Source organism: Vombatus ursinus, unplaced genomic scaffold, assembly GCF_900497805.2.
Source record: "Vombatus ursinus unplaced genomic scaffold, bare-nosed wombat genome assembly UNPS02014874.1, whole genome shotgun sequence".
Taxonomy (NCBI): Eukaryota; Metazoa; Chordata; class Mammalia; order Diprotodontia; family Vombatidae; genus Vombatus; species Vombatus ursinus.
Genome location: NW_020954652.1, coordinates 9,568,489 through 9,585,402, shown reverse-complemented (window position 1 = coordinate 9,585,402; position 16,914 = coordinate 9,568,489).

The following is a 16,914-nucleotide window of genomic DNA, read 5'->3' as shown; positions in this document are numbered from 1 at the left end:
ACACACACACACACACACACACACACACACACACACACACCTTTTTAAACATAAAAAAATCCAAGCATGCATTAACAGATCAAGATTTATTAACTCAACTTGTAACTACTGGTACAATCTGTTAAAAGGATAATACTTAAACTTCATCAGAATGTAAAGTAATTTTGCTGCTTTAGGCATTTCACTATTGCTGATTAGACATTTTACAATTCACCTCGACTCTCTATTCTTCTGCTATTCAGTTATTTTCAGATGTGTCCTACTCTTTGTGACCCCAATTGGGGTTTTCTTGGCAAAGTTGCTGAAGTGGTTTGCCATTTCCTTCTCCAGCCCATTTTATAGATGAGGAAACTAAGGCAAATAGGGTTCAATGATTTGCCCATGGTCACACAGCTAATAAGTGTCTGAAGCCAGATTTGAATTCAGGAAGAAGAGTCTTCCTGACTCTATGCCCAACATTCTATCCGCTGCATCACTTAGCTGCCTTCATTTTACTCCGATCAAAAAACTTTTACTAAGCCAACACATTATTCCTGCATTTGCCACTCACAACCTTGCATGCCACCAGCCAGCTCCAATCTCACTAGATGTAGGACCTCTGGTCCTTTTGAATTCAAAAGGTCACTTCCAAGGCCTGGACTTGCACATCTTGAAAGCTGTGTTTGGCAACCTACTCAAGAAAAGAAACAAAGGAGAAAAGACAGTCAGGGGTCCAGGGGAAAGTTCTTGTTGACTCAGAGAACAAGGACTAGCCTTCCCCTGACCCAACCTCCCTCAAGGAGTCCAGAGACAGTGAAAACCATTCTGACTTCTCCCCTTCGAAGTCAAACTAAAGTCATCTACTTGTGTTATCTATTTCCTCAGCGACCCTCCAACCCTAATCCTCAATTCTTTGCAATTTAGCTAGGAGCCTACCAATGGCTCAAATGGCTCTCTCCAATAGGACCATTAACTCTTACCCTCTCAATCTGATAGTTTTTTTTCTCAGTATTTGATTTTGTAGTTTTGATCTATTTCTTTTTCCTGGACACTTGACCCTACTTAGTATTGGCTTTCTCTATTCTGGTTGATAGCCTTTCCTCAGCCTCTTTGACACACAGAAGAGTCACAACAAGAGGCCCAACCAGAAGCTCTCTGTTCTATTAACTGACAAAACTCAGTGTAGCCCCTATTCTATAATAGAGATGGGGAACAACCAAGGAATTGCCATGTCATGGTAAAACACAAAGCCTTTTCAGCTGTAGGCCACCACATGACCAGAAACAGTCCCCAAAGCACCCCAGAGCTCAGTGGAACCAGAAGTGGCAATGCTTAGAATGCTACATAGGGGAAATGTCCCCTGCTGCACTATCCAGCATGAAAGGGGTGGAATTAGTCTTCTCACTCACCAGTCACTTACCCTGAGTCCAGAGCCTACCCTCTGAGGGGTACCTGCCACAATCATAAAGTGATTGCGGAGGGAGAGGCAGTAAGATGATAACACAGAATTTTTTCAGTGGTACATGTGCAATTGCTACTAATGGTACCCAGGTAGTTTTTAGTATCCTGAGCAGCCAAGGCAGCCTCAGAAAAGGAAAAATGGAAAGTTTGCACAGCAGAATGATGGGGGTAGCAGGGAAGTGCTATGTGATAGTGGGGGAAGGGCAGGTGTCATAGAGTTGGAGACCAACTCCAATAATATCAGTAGCAGGAAAGGTCAACTCTATCTATCCATCTACCTATCTATCTATCTATTGAAAGAAAGGAAGAAAGATCCCAAAAGAAATGAGAGGAGTGAGGCCTTGGCTAAGAGGGACCACCTTTATACATACACACACACACACACACACACACACACACACACACACCCCTATACAACCACAGATATCAATTGTTAAAAAATGAATAGTAATGGTAATAGCTCATAAGATCATAGATAATAGAGACAGAATGGAATTTACACATCATCAGGTCCCAACCCCCTTATTTTATAAATGAGGAAACTAAGGTAAGGAGTAGTTAAGTGACTTGCCTAGGGTCACAAAATGAGGCAGGATTTGAACACTAGTCTTATGAATCCAAGTCAAGCCCTCAATCCACTACACTCCCTTGAACCTAGATGAGGTTATTTTAATACAAGGATGAACATCTCATCTTACAGATATCACTTAACCTCATTGGGATGTGATTCATGATTGGAATATGGCTATAGAAGGGTATAACATTCAAAAGGAATAGATAGATAGCAGGTAGAAAAGTAGCACTGTGTATTAAGACTACATATGCCTCTAAGGAAACACAAGAATACTAATTTATATAGATCTTTAAGGTGTACAAAGTTCTTTGACTCATCATTCCATTTGATCATCACAACCAACCTATGAGGCAAGGTCATATTATTATGCTTATTTTCCAGATAACAATAATAACTAGTATCTATATAGCACTTTAAGGCTTTCAAAGTGCTATTAAATGAGATGGAGAGAGATTTAAGTGATTGGCCCATGGTCACACATTTAATAAATGACTGAGGCAGGATATGAACTAAAGTCTCCTGCCTCTAAGTCCTATACTACATCTACTGTGGCACCACCAAGATATAGAAATTGGACTTTAAAGAGGTTGGTTGCCTTGCCCATATTTACTATTTAAGTAGTAACTGTAAGAGGTAAGATTCAAATCAATATCTTTTCTGACTCCTGATTCAATGCTCTGTCCATGATTTGGTGCTAAGTCTAGTGGACCAGAAACTGGGAACATGGTGGAGTGCATTTTGGAGAGAGCTAATAGAGAGAGAAACAGAAAGGGTAATGTGAGGGGAATTGATGTGAAAGTAGGGTTCAGGGTGGAGATTAGGGTTGGTTCTATAGATTTGTAAATCATCTGCATCTTTCTGAGTAGGGGACCAAACCCAGTGTGACAGAGGTAACTCAATTACATGGAAAGTCCCCCAGTCATTCCATTGCCCCTCCACCCTTCATTATCCCCTTACTGCTCAACATGGGGAGAAGTTAGGCCAGTGAGTGGCCCTGGTTGCTGGACTGTGATCTGTCTTTCTACAGGCCCAATGGCCCATGCAGATGTTTTGACATCCATTTATTAACCCAGCCAATGAACCTGCTCATTGACTTTGGTAGGACCTCTTCTAAGGTCAAGATAGGTCTCTTAAGGTCTGCTCATTAGCCTGTTTGTCAACCAATGGGATTCTGTATTTTCTGTAGACCCTCCTGGAGGGTCAAGGGCAAGATCTATCCACTAATAAGACTGTGTTTTTGATCTGCTCCATCTGTAGTACCTGGGTATCAAGCACTATAAAACTAAGGCCTTCGAAGAAGGGGGCATCTCAGATAGTAAGGAAGATTTGAGGTCCATTTCATTAGAGGGAACCATGGACACTTTAATAAAGTGCTATTGGTTTGGAGCTCTGCCTCAGTGGTTTTTCTTGCAGATTGAACAATTTTGGAATCCCTAAAAGTGATACGTAAATGTTAGCTATTATTATTAAGTAGGTTAGTCTGTCAGCCAACAAGCATTTGTAAGAGAATGGTGAACCAAGTAAAGGAAGCCAAGAAAACATTACCAGATAAGATAGAGGACCAAAAGCAAGCAGTATCCAGAGTCCAGGAGAACGGAGTGGTTAACAGTGTCTCAACCAGTATAAAAGTCAAGTGCAATGAGGACCAAGAAAAAGTTATTGGAATAAGATTTAAAGAGATCATTGGCCACATTAGGTGGTGTAGTGGATAGAGCACTGACCTTAAAATCAGGAAGACTGGATTAAAATCCTTCCTCAAACAGTAGCCTTATGACCCTAGTCAAGTCACTTAAATTTTTCTCAGCCTCAGTTTCCTCATCTGAAAAATGGGGATAATAATAGCACCTACTTCATGGTGGTTCTTGTGGGATCAAATGAGGCAATATGTGTGAAATATTTGCAAAAAGACAATAATGGATGCTAAAGAAGGGTTTTAAGGTATAGAGAAGGGAAGGAGAGAGAATATGTTAGGATGGCCTCTATGTTCTCAGTAGAGTAGGATTTTAAATTCTTTGCTAAAATTTTCTGTTAAAAACAAGATAGAGGAGGAAAAGACAATATTAGACTTAAACTTAAAACTTAAAAAACGTTTTAGAATAACTAGTGTGGAGAGAATGATAAGACAATCAGAGAAGAATAAAAAGATTTTGGTATGGTATTGAAGATCCAATTGAGAATAGATGACAAGCGTGTAGGGAACCTAGTTTGTGTGGTTAGATTTTCTAGGAATACTCCACAGTATGTGAGTAGTAACAAGAGGGTAGATTGTTGGTATGTGACAAAGCATGATTGGTGAAAGGATAAGGAGATAAGAATTTCCATGGCATCTGATGATTTGTGGCTCCTTTCAAGACTGTGAAGAGAAGAAATTGAGGCAAAAAATGGGGTGATAAACTTGGAGAAGAGGAAGGGGTGAAGGGAATTGGGGTCATGAGAATGAAAAACAGGTTTAGGAAGAATAGTGTAGAGGAGAACAAAATCTAAAAGGTTATACTTAGGGGGAGGAATTCTGATGTTTTGAATCATTGAAGCATGATAAAGTAGTAATGGGGCTCTTTAGCTATCTTGCCATTTTTTGGGAACTCTGCCTTAATTTGTCTTAATGACAGTTTTATGCTTCAAAGGAGGAAGGGGAGGTGATGGCATTTTTACTCTACTCTCATTTCCTTTTTACAGCCAAACTCTAGGAAAAGCACCCATTACTTCTCTTTCTTCTCCCCACCTCCTCCCACCCATTTCTCAACCCCTTACAGTTTGGTGTCCAGCCCGATCCACTCAACAGAAATTACTGTCTCCCATATTACCAATGATCTTTTAACTACTAAATACAACATTTTTTCTCATTTCCTGTCTTATTTTTTCCCTTTCTGCACATTTTGATACTGTTGACTACTCCCTATATCTTGGATACTTTCCCCTACCTTGCCTACCCTGACTCCACTTGCTCTTCACTTTCCTTCTTCTTTTCTGACTACTCCTCAGTATCCTTCTTTGGTCTATCACCTACACAACCATGTTGACTGGGGTTCACTACAAATTTATTTTATCTAATTTTCAATGGGACCCTCAGCATCAAAATTGTTTTATTTTTCCATGGTTGATTCTATCACATTCTCCCCAGCTATCTATCCTAAACTTCTTTCCTTCTCAAACTTCCTGTACCATTTCCCAACTAAGACTTATCTACTACATTTCTGATAAAATAAATGTCAGCTGTCTTGAGCTCTTCTTCTTCTTCCCTACTCTACACATCAGAACTTCTTTCCACTATCCCCATTTCATTTTTCCTTCACTGCAATCTCTGATAAAAAGACAGTACTTCTAGCCAAAGACAGGCTTTCCTCTTGTGTTCTTGATTTCATCCTCTCTCATTTTTTTTGAGAGCTCTCCTCCATTCCTTGTGTTTCTTTTATTTTCAATTTGTTTTCATTCACTGGGTCCTCCCTTGTACCTACAGATATGTCCAGGGCAACATCAGTAAAACAAAACAAACAAACAAAAACAACAAAACTTACCTTGCCATCCCCACAAGCTATCTTATATCTCTTCTTCTACTCACAGACTTCTAGAAAGGTATATCTACTCATTGTTTTCATTTCCTTACCTCCTCCCCAGTGCTCACTTCAATTTCTTGCTTTCTGGTTTCTTACTTGACTATTTTGTTGAAACCACTCTTTCTAAACTTCTCATGCTCTCTTAAATACTAAAGTCAATGGCTTTTTCTCAGTCCTCACAGTACTTAACCACTCTGCACCCCTTTGGGTACTGCCAACCACCCCCTTCTCCCGGACACTTTCTTTACCCTTGTTTATCATGGTATTGCTCTCTTTTTTCCTGCCTATCTATCCATCTTGTCATTCTTTCCCACTGTGTGAGAACTATTCAAGGCTCTCTCCAATGTTTGTTTCTTTTCACTCCTTTCACCCCTACACTTTTTTTCCCTTATAAATTTCATCTCTCTCCCCTCACCACTGGTTCAATTATCATCACCATGCTCATGACTCCCCAAACTATGTAACTACCTTTAATTCCCTTTCCTGCACTCTAGTCCCATGTTATCAAATGCCTATTGGACAGTTTTACTTGGATGTCCATAAACATCTCAAACTCAACATATCCAAAAAAATTTAAAAAAACTCCCAAACAAAAAAAAAACCCTCATATCCTTTTTTCCTAAACCCATCTTTGAATCCCCCTGTTTCTGTTAGAGGTGCCACCTCCTTTCAGTCACCCAGTTTAACAACCTCGAAGTCACTCAACCAATTGCCAGTCACTAACAGTGTCTGGCATGTCATATATGCTTCATCAATACTCATTGATAGATTAATTAATTAATTGTTTGGCAAGTACTTAACGAATATTTGTTGAAATGAACCTTTGGTCAACAGGTGGAAATTGTAGATAGATAAGCTGATCTGGGCTGAATCGATGGAAAACATTAGAGCCAACTAAAAGTGGAATGGGCTGCTTCATGTTGAAGCAGGTTCCCCAAAACTGGAGGTCTTCAAGCAGAGGCTGTCAGACTCTGTGTGTGTGTGTGTGTGTGTGTGTGTGTGTGTGTGTGTGTGTGTGTGAGAGAGAGACTAAGACTTCCCATCTCACCCAGGCTGGAAGTGCTAGGCAAATCCATACTAACTGGCATAGGAGCCTTGACCCACTCTGTCTCTGAATCAGATTGATTCACCCCTCCCTCAGTGACCTGCTCCTCCCATATTCCTTATCAGGGGCACATCATAATAATGCCTAACTTAATTTGGACACTCCATTGGCCTAGTCCACTGCACTCGGAACTACAAAACTCAAAAGATCTGTTAGCCTTACCTTTCCTGATAGCAGGGATTATAGATGTACACCAGCATATCCAGCTTGGCAAACCATTTGTCAGGTATGTCATAGAGAAGGGATGATTGTTTAGTTGCAGTTGGAGTTTCAGACCTCTGTGAAATAGAAAATGATAAAAATCCTCCACAGTTCCAAAGTACCATTACCTTGGAGAGCCACCTTGTTTTTTTCCTTAGGGCTGCCTTCTTGATTCTCTCTAGCTATATCTTTCCTGTAAGAACCTAAAAGCACTATAAAATTCTAGCTATTATTATTAATTTTATTGTTACTATCATTATATTTCATTATATTTCTTATTTAGGTTGATTCTTTGCAGGCTCACTGAAGCAAAGTCAAATCTATTCAAACATCAAAGTCAAGTATTTTCAACATCATGTCCTGAGACCTCAACAGAAACATGAAATTGGTTTTCATTTGTAATTCTGGTAGAAATGGACGTAATAGGATTAGTTCTTGAAGAGGATAGGGAAGAGTTTTTCCTGTGCAATTCAATTAGTGTTAATTATGATGATCCAAGAATTCATTAGGGAATTTTTTTTAAGCTTAGAATTTCACACTAGCTGGTCTTTTCTTCATGAAAAAGAAAATAATGGAAAAAAAAAAAGCAGCAGGACAACTGTAAAAATATACAAATAAACAAGTCTTCTGCACCCCTCTCACGGGAAAAGGAAAGGGAGAATTCAGTAACAGAGGAAACATCATGGAGAGTGCTTTCATGTATGCTCTAGAATAATATGAAAGGAAATAAAGTTAAGTTGAAAGATAATGGAATTCAGTAGCTTAGAGACATTTAAAGGATCTCATTTGATGTCCACATTAGTAAGTCAAGAGAAGAGACCGACTTGCCCACGCTAAACACACTCAGATACCATAAAGATTAACTCTTATATGCATTATACATTTGGAAAGGAGAAGAGGTACAGAATGAGTCAAATACCTTTAGGGTAACCCTCTGACCAATTTTCAATTAGTCTTCTACTAGTCTTTTAGTCTTCAATTAGTCTCTCTACTTCTAGTAGGTGCTTGATTAATGTTTGTTAGATGCATCATACTAAGCTGTCTTTCTGGGAAAACACTTCAAATCGCCCTTTTTGAGAAATACATGATGTGTGAAAATACATAATTGTGAGACTTAAGCACAATTTGTCTTACTGACAGGCATTAATGGTTACAAAAGATTAAGGAGAGCACATTTTAAATAAATATATTTTTGATGACAAGAGAAGTACAAACATCACCCTAATTAATAAATTTGATGATGGATGGTTTCCAATTTCAAGTTTAGCAGAGCATAAGCATAAAGCACATATTTACTTAAAAATCAAATATGTGGATACAATTGATTTTTAAAAGAAAAAAAAAAACACTGCATGGCCATAGACATGGCTCTCATGACTCACCAACCTAAGATACTTTTCTCTGGGAGTGACAATTAACTGAAAAGATAAATAACAACAAAAACCTTCTGACTTCAGAAGGAGTCATTCTTAGGATCATGACTTTAAAATGGAAAAGCAACTTGTAAATCATAGTGGATCATAGATCATGAGTTGAAAAAGACCTTAGAGGGTTATCTAGAACCATGTCTTCATTTTATAGATGAGGAAGAAAAGGCCCAGAGATTAAAGATAACGGATATGAAAGATATGAAATCACAAAAGATATAAAAATATCAAATCACAAGGTGATTTGTGCCAAGTTACATGGAGAGCAACCATCAGGATCAAATTATCTCAGATCCCAAATCAAGAGAGAATTCTTTCTCTCCCTTCACTCTGCTTCCCTGTTTTTATGCAGAATTAAATCCTTTCCCAAAATTATCTGACTGGGAACTCCTAGATGGACAGAAGGCACAAACTGATTGCAGTCCAATGCTGCCACCTGCTGCTTAAATAATGGAATCATTGATAAGTAAAATCCTTGTTTGTAAAAGTAATATGCGAAGTACATACAAACATATATACCCAAAGCAATGGGGGAAAGGAAGAGAGGAGAGGCAGGGCAGAGAAAGAGGAAGGAGACAGTCCATATTTAATAGAAGCCACAAAAAAATCTGGTGAGCACAAGTCTTATTTTCTAAAAAAGATTGAGGATCATTGATTTGATTTTTCTTAAGTGGACAGCTCAAAGATGTATATACTAAATAATTACTAATACACACACCATGAACATTTCATTGAAGAGATTAAGAAAATGATTCAACATTAATACTTCATTTTCTCATGCTTGCTCCATCTCCCTTAGTATTTTGATGATAAAAATAGTGGTTTATTGAAATATATTGTTCCCATGTACTAACATTTGACTCCATTACTTAGAAATGTTATCACGTTTCTTTATAACAAATTTTCATTTAGATGGCTGTAAACACATCCATGTGTTTATATAGAGAGATACGGAGAAAATGGAAACAGGGTCATGGGAGTTCTGACAGTATATCCCATTTCAATGACACATATTATTTTGATTAAGCTGCTTCTGAATAATAATGCTGGGTTTGCCTCACTACTTTTTCAGTAGTTTTGTTATTTCAATGTTATTTATTGCAACATCAATAGCAATGCTTCACTGGTAGTTGAGATAATGTCAAAGAATCACAGAATTTGAGAGTTGGAGTGGTCATTTCATTCAATCCATGTAACAAAGAGAGTCCCCCGCTATAACATACCCAACTGGTTATTGTCTAACTAGCACATGTCTTTAAAAAAAAAAAAAAGAAGTTGCCCTTCCAAGGAAGTCATTCCACTTTTGGACAACTCATACCTTTAGGATTTTTTTTCCCATCATCAAGCCTGAATTTGTTTCTTTGCAAATTCCACCTATGAATTCTGGTTTGGCCTTTTGGAGTCAAATCAAGTAAGTCAAATCCCTCTTCCACATAAAAGTCCTTCAGATGCTTAAAGGCAACTATCATGCTCCTTCTGGGTCTTCTTTTTTCAAGGTTAAACAACATCAATTCCTTCAACTGATTTTCTTATGTCCTGGAATCAAGGCAATCACCTATTTGCCCTTCTTTGGACACTTTTCAGTTCATCATATTCTTCTTAAATTGTGATGCCCAGAAATGAACACCACAATCCAGATGAAGTCTCATAAGGGCAGAATACGATAGGATTTTCATTTCTCTATTCTTGAAAGTTATGCTCCTCCTAATCAAATTCAAGATCATTTTTTTCTTTCTTTTTTTTTTTTTTTTTGGTTACCACATTATATTGCTGGCTTGTATGGAGATTGCAGTTTACTATAATGGCTAGATCTTACTCAAAACAACCAATGTCCATCCATGGATCACCCACCCCCATCTTATATTTATGATGTTGATTTTTTTGGTTACCAAATCAAAAGATTTTACAATTGTTTCTATTTAATTTTAGTTTCTTAGATTCACTCCCAATGTTCTAGCCTGTCAAGAACTTTTTGGATCCTGACTCTATCACACAGTACAATTAGCTAACCCTCCTAGCCTCGTGTCAGAGATAAATCTGATGAGTACGACTTTATCCAAGTCATTGATTAATATATATATATATATATATATATACACACATATATATGTATATGTGTGTGTGTGTGTGTGTGTGTGTGTGTGTGTGTGTGTGTGTGTATCATCAGAGAAATATATATGCAGAAAAAGAGATAGCCCAATTATGAGGGAGTAACCAATGGAAAGTTTCATGTTCTATTGGTAACCAATCAGCATCAAGAGAACTCAGGTAGGTCTCCCCAATATGATGGTTTATGGTTATGATTGCTATAGGAATTTTTTTTTTTGGCAGAGCAATGGGAAGACATTAACTAGAATTAAACAAGATATGTTGTGAAGGAGCATCCACACTGATAAGATCTTAAGTGCATCGGAGTATTAGGCCATGTAGGTCCTTATGAAATGGTTACTCATATTTCCTTTTTCCCCGACGTGTTGGTACTCACTATCAATAACAGTTCATAGGATCACAGGTTTTAGAAAAAGAAGGGAAGTTCTTTTTCTAGGGGGGATAATAAACACATTAAAGTGAAAAAAAAATTCATTTCTCCATTTTTGATCCCTGACTGAAGAACAAGAAAGCCAGGAAACTTTAAAGATCTCTGTTAAACCTTACTTTAGGTTATCATAAATCCATGTTATCTTATTTCAACAGCCTTCTGGAGCTAATCTTATTATCTCTAAGTCCATTGGTCTCTTAGCACCTAGGCTTTTGAGTTTTTCTCTACTAACTGAATAGAGAAGGAGAGTAGAGACCTAAAAAACATACCAAGAGATAAATATGTAAGTGAAACTTAAATAAATACGCCTCACAATCCCCTTACAGCTGAAAATATTGCTGTGTGGGAGGGTATATAATAACAATAGTAATATTAACAATAGCAACTAGTGTTTACCTCATGCTTTAAGGTTTGCAAAGGTTTACATATATTATCTCATTTTATCCTCACAAAAACCTTGGAAGGCAGATGCTATTATTATCCTTTTTTTTTTTTTTACAGATAAAGAAACTGAGGAAAAGAATTTAAGTGATTTGAACAAGGCTTGTAAATATCTGAGGTCAGATTTGAATTCAGATTTTTCTGGTTTCAGATCCAGTACTCTAGCCACTGAGCCACTCATCATAAATGAGGAGAGTGTCAATAGAGGGTAGAGGGAATAAGTGATGTATCCTTTCAAAGTCTATGTATCGGTGAACAGCAAAGGGACAATAATCCTTTCAGATGGAAGAAGGACTATGGGAGACTGTAAAAATTCAAGGAAGGTTGGGGATGGGGGGGATAAATGAAAGGTTGGGATCTCAACCTACGGAAGACCATTCTTGTAGGGGGGAAGGGTAGCAGGGAAGGTGTGGGCCCTGCAATGGGAGATGGGGACTTCATGACAGCTTTAATCTGGTTAGAGTTGACAAACTGGTAGATTGCCTCCTGAGACTGTGTTAGGCCTTCATCAAAATCCCCCAGATTTGTAAAGAAGGCATGCATGAGCTAGAGCATATTTGGAGGAAGAACAGGAAGCACTGACCTAGGAATGAGATGGGACCTAGGATTAGCCAGTGGGAAGGAGAATGATTATGGGCAGGACAGAGTGCAGAACTAGACTTAACAATTTAGGACAAAGGAGAATTTCTGTCATTTAGTATGACTTCTATCCGACATTACTCTTTCCTCAAGAAATAGTACTTCTAAGAGCAAAGTCCAACAGAAAAAGGGACTGACGGGGCAAGATCTACAAAGGCGATAGTTTAGAAGTTGGTTAGAAAAGGGAGTTCAAACCAAGTACTTAAGAAACTTGAATCCCATGAATAACAGATATATTAAAGAAGGACTAGATAGAGGTATAGACCATGAATCAAAGAAGAGAATTTCAGAAGAAAACAGGAAGAGAAGAGAATTAATGAAGAAAAAAAGCAAAGAACAATTTCTTAGAAAAAGACATAGAGAAAAGCAAGCTAAAAAAATAAGGTGGAGAGGGTGAGAGGAAGGGAGATTTTGAAGTAACCATTTAATAGAAAGACTAAAGAGAAGGGGAAAGGAATAAACAGACAGCAACTAAATAAAGGAAGAAACGGAAATCAATAATTTAAGTAAAATTCTAAATTAGGTAAAATGTTGACAAAGAAATGGAGAGTTATGGGGTTTGGGGAGGGGGAGAGTCTGTGGAAATAGAGTTGAATCGAAGTAGTTTAGGCAAAGCTAATTGAAGGGACAGTTTCGACTTAAAAAGAGTAACATTGAAAACTGGTGCTTGATGCTCCTCCCCCTCAAAAAGATGGGGTACCACATTCCCTGTTCTGTCTAGGCTCAGTCCTGGGGAGCCTGATGTCTAATTATATGGGGACTTCCTTTTCTCATATTTTTTTTTCCAGTTTATTAATCCCCTACCCTGGCATCATAGGGAGGGTTTCAGTTATCATTGAGATTATAATTATAGTTCATGATTTGACTATTCCCAAAAGAAGACAGTAGAAAAGGTACTCCATGTGAATAAAGTGTGGAATAGGTAACATATTCCTACATACAAAGAAAATGACAATCACAAGTATGCACTGGACTAAACAAACACTTTTAGCAGTATTCATTAATTTAACTTATAAATACAGTAATAATATGTTAGAAGGTTGATTCTTAAATTCCACCAGAATATAAAGCAGTTTGATTTATTATCAGGACTGAAAATTATATTATATTCATATTTTGTACTGCACTGAACAAACCACATAGCAGATGGTAAAGTGGCTAGGCACAGACTGAGCCTCTTGTCAGCTGCCAGCCTCTTCACAAGTACTGGAGCAGAGGATTGAGAACAAAAGCCATTCCACAATCTGTAAACGGCCAATGGATGTGAACAAATCGTTCTCCTAAGAAGAACGGCGAACCAAAGCACAGGAACGAATGTTCCAAATGACTAACAATAAAAGAAATACAAATCAAAACAATTCAACTCCACTATTAGGTTTTATTTCCCAATCACATTGACAAATTAGACAAAAGGTAATAATAGTTGGAATGGTTGGAAAGGGTTGTGGAAAGATATTAAAACACTACTGGTGAAGCTTTGGACTGGTCTAACAATTCTGGAAAGCAGTCTGCAATTTTGTGAATAGAGTAACAAAAATTTCATATGATTGGATCCAGAGGTGTCACTTCATGGTCCCATGCAGGCCAATGACAAAAGAAAGGGGTTCTTATGTACTAACATTTTCAAAACAACCTTTGTGTAGCAGCAAAGAAATGGAAACAAAGTAGATGTCCATTAACTAGAGACCTGCTAAACAAGGTTATGTAAATTGTAATGGAATATTATTTTTCTGCAAGGAGTAATGAATATTGTGAACATAGAGAAGCATATAGAGAAGACATATGAATTGATTCAAAGTGAAGTAAGGAGAACTAGGAAGACAATTTACATAATAATTTTAAGATGACAACAATGTAAATAAAAAAAAACATTAACAATAAAGTAGCAAAAACTGAATGTTTTGTTATTATAACCATTTTTGGCTCTAAAGAAGAGATAGAGAAGGCACTCCTTCCTTCCCCTTCTCCTCCCAAAACCACACACACACACACACACACACACACACACACACACACACATACACACACACACACACATTCCACTCTAACTTTCTTTGTCAAGGTGGTGACTATAAGTGTGGAACAATATAAATAACGTTAGTTTTTTTTCTAAAATGTTAGATTTTTTTTCTTCTAAATGTTAGGTAGTTATATAGAACTTTTTCCCCACAATTTTTTATTTTTTGCTATGCAAGATAATTGCCTGGGAGTAGGAGGTGGAGATAAACTGGGAAACACAGGTGATATAAAAACAAGGGACAGGAACAGGGACTAGATAAGTATTTTTATTTGTATAGGGTAGGGATTCTAAAACTTTTTGGTCTCAAGACCCTTTTACATTTTTTTAAACATTCTTAATATTTTATTTTTCCCCAATTACATGTAAAAATAATTTTTAACTTTATTAAAATTTTAAGTTCCAAATTCTCTCCCTGCTTCCCTCCCCTCTCCCTTTCCTGAGATGTAAGCAATAAAACATATTTCCATATTAGTCATGTTGTGGAAAAAAAAAACACAAAGGAAAAGAAACAAAAAAAAAACTGTGTTTCAATCTGAATTCAGATTTCATCAGTTCTTTCTCTGGAGATGGATAGCATTTTTCATCATAAGTTATTCATAATTGTCTTGGATCATTGTATTGCCGAGAATAGCTACGTCATTCACAGCTGATTATCATACAATATTGATGTTACTAAATACAATGTTCTACTGGTTCTGCTTACTTCAGTTTGTAACAGCTCGTGCAAATGTTTCCATTTGATCAAGTCTACATTTTAACGAGTTCTTTTTTTTTAGTGAAATTTTGTACTTTTTTTTTTTGCATTTAGCCAATTCTGCTTTTTAAGGCATTCTTCTCTTCACTGATTTTTTCTGCCTCTTTTACCATTTGACCTGCTTTATTTTTTGTTTTTTTTTCAATATTTTTTGTGCCTCCTTTACCAAGCTATTGACTTTTTTTTTCATGATTTTCTTGCATTTCTGTCACTTCTCTTCTCATGTTCTTTTATTTGAGCCTTAAAATCCTTTTGGAGCCCTTCCAGAAATTCTTTTTGGGTCTGAGACCAATTCACATTTTCCTTTGAGGCTTTGGATGTAGCAGTTTTGACTTTGTTGATATCTTCTGAGTTTGTTTCGTTCATCCTTGCTATCATAGTAACTTTTTATGTCCAGGATCTTTTTTGTTTGTTTGCTTGACTTTTAGCTTTATATAAGAGTTGGGCTCTGCTCCTGCCCTGCAGGGGCACTGTCCCAAGCTTCATGTTTTTTTGTGCAGTTATTATCAGAGCTAGTTCTACAGAGTCTATAAACTTTCAGTTCCTTCAAGGTGGTATGATCTAAAGGGAGGTGTATTTACTACCCTCCTGACCTGTGTTGTGGTCTGTGAGTGACCACAAGTGCTCTTTTCTACTTTGGAACTGTGATGAGGTTCCCTGCTCCCCTGTAGCCTCAAACTCTGATATGCTGGTGCTCCTCCTCACCCTGGGACTGCCACTTAGGACTAAAACTCAGATATAAATATGGGCAATGCAGCAGAGCCCCAATGCCAGCAAAGGGACCCCTGTCCTTTTCCTTTTGACCAACTGTTTGACCCCCTTACTATCTATGGACTGAGAGTTTAGGAAGCTACTGCCACCACTGAATCAGTTGCCCCCCAAGGCCTGCTGTTGTATTGCACTCCACTCTCACCCCAGTGTGATAGACCTTTCCTGCTGACTTTCTAAGTTGTTTTAGGGTAGAAAAATGTTTCACCACATCCTTTTGTGGGTTCTGATCTCCGGAATTTGTTCTGAGGCATAATTTAAAGTTATTTGGTGGGGAACTGGGTAGGACTCAGGTGAGTCACAGCCTTTTCTCTGACATCTTGGTTCCGACTTCTCCCCTTTTAACACTCTTAAAAATTATTGAGGAACCCAAAGAACTTTTGTTTATGCAGGTCATATTTGATACTTGCCAAAGTAAAAGTTAAAACTGCTAACTAAAAATACCTTTATTAATTTAAAATAGCAATAACTAATTGTAAGTTGATATAAATAATATATGTTAATAGAAAATAACTATATTTTCCAACACAAAAAGAAAATAATGAGAAGAGGGGAATTGTTTTAAATACTTTTGCAAATTTCTTTAATGTCTGCATTCTCATATCTGCTTCTGTATTCAACCTGTTGTGATATGTTGTTTTGGTTGAAATATCAAAAGAAAATCCAGATTCCAACAGATACATAGTTTGAAAATACTAGTAGATAAATAATGCCTTAACATTATTATGAAAATAGTTTTGACTTCATGGATCTCCAAAAGGGTCTTTGGGACCTCCACCAGACTTTAAGAACCCTTGGTATAGGAATTTCTAGGTGAAGAAGTTCCCTTTATTAATGCAAGTAAAAAAAAAAAACCAAACAAAAACAAAAACAAAAGACATCAATAACATTGAATTAAAAAAAACCAAACTTGTTGAATTGAAATTGATCTTAGGGTTCCAAGTCCCTCATTTGACTGTTGAGGAAGTTGATATTCAAAGAAATCTAGTGATTTATCAATGTCACACAAGTGAAGACATTCAACCCTAGTTGTTCCTTTGTCTAGAGACAGAATATTCTTTGGGGTACTGCACACAATGGTCTCATGTTGACTTGGTCAACAATAGTTGGGTGAGTAATTTGGTAAAGATGACAAAAATATAGGAACATTCAAGAAGTTGGAGGGGTTGTAGAAAGACAGAGATATTAATACATGGTTAGTAGAGTTATGAATTTCTACAATCATTCAGAAAGCAATTTAGAATTAGGCAAATAAAATGCCTAAAATGTCCATACCCTTCCACCTAGAGATTCCACTACCAGGCATATATATACTCCAAGGAGGCTATAAAAAGAAAGGATGTACACACTACTTTATTTATAGCAGTATTTTTTGTGGTAGCAAAGAATTAGAAACAAAGTAGATGCCCATAGATTGGAGAATAGCCAAACAAATTAGAATATGTGAATGTA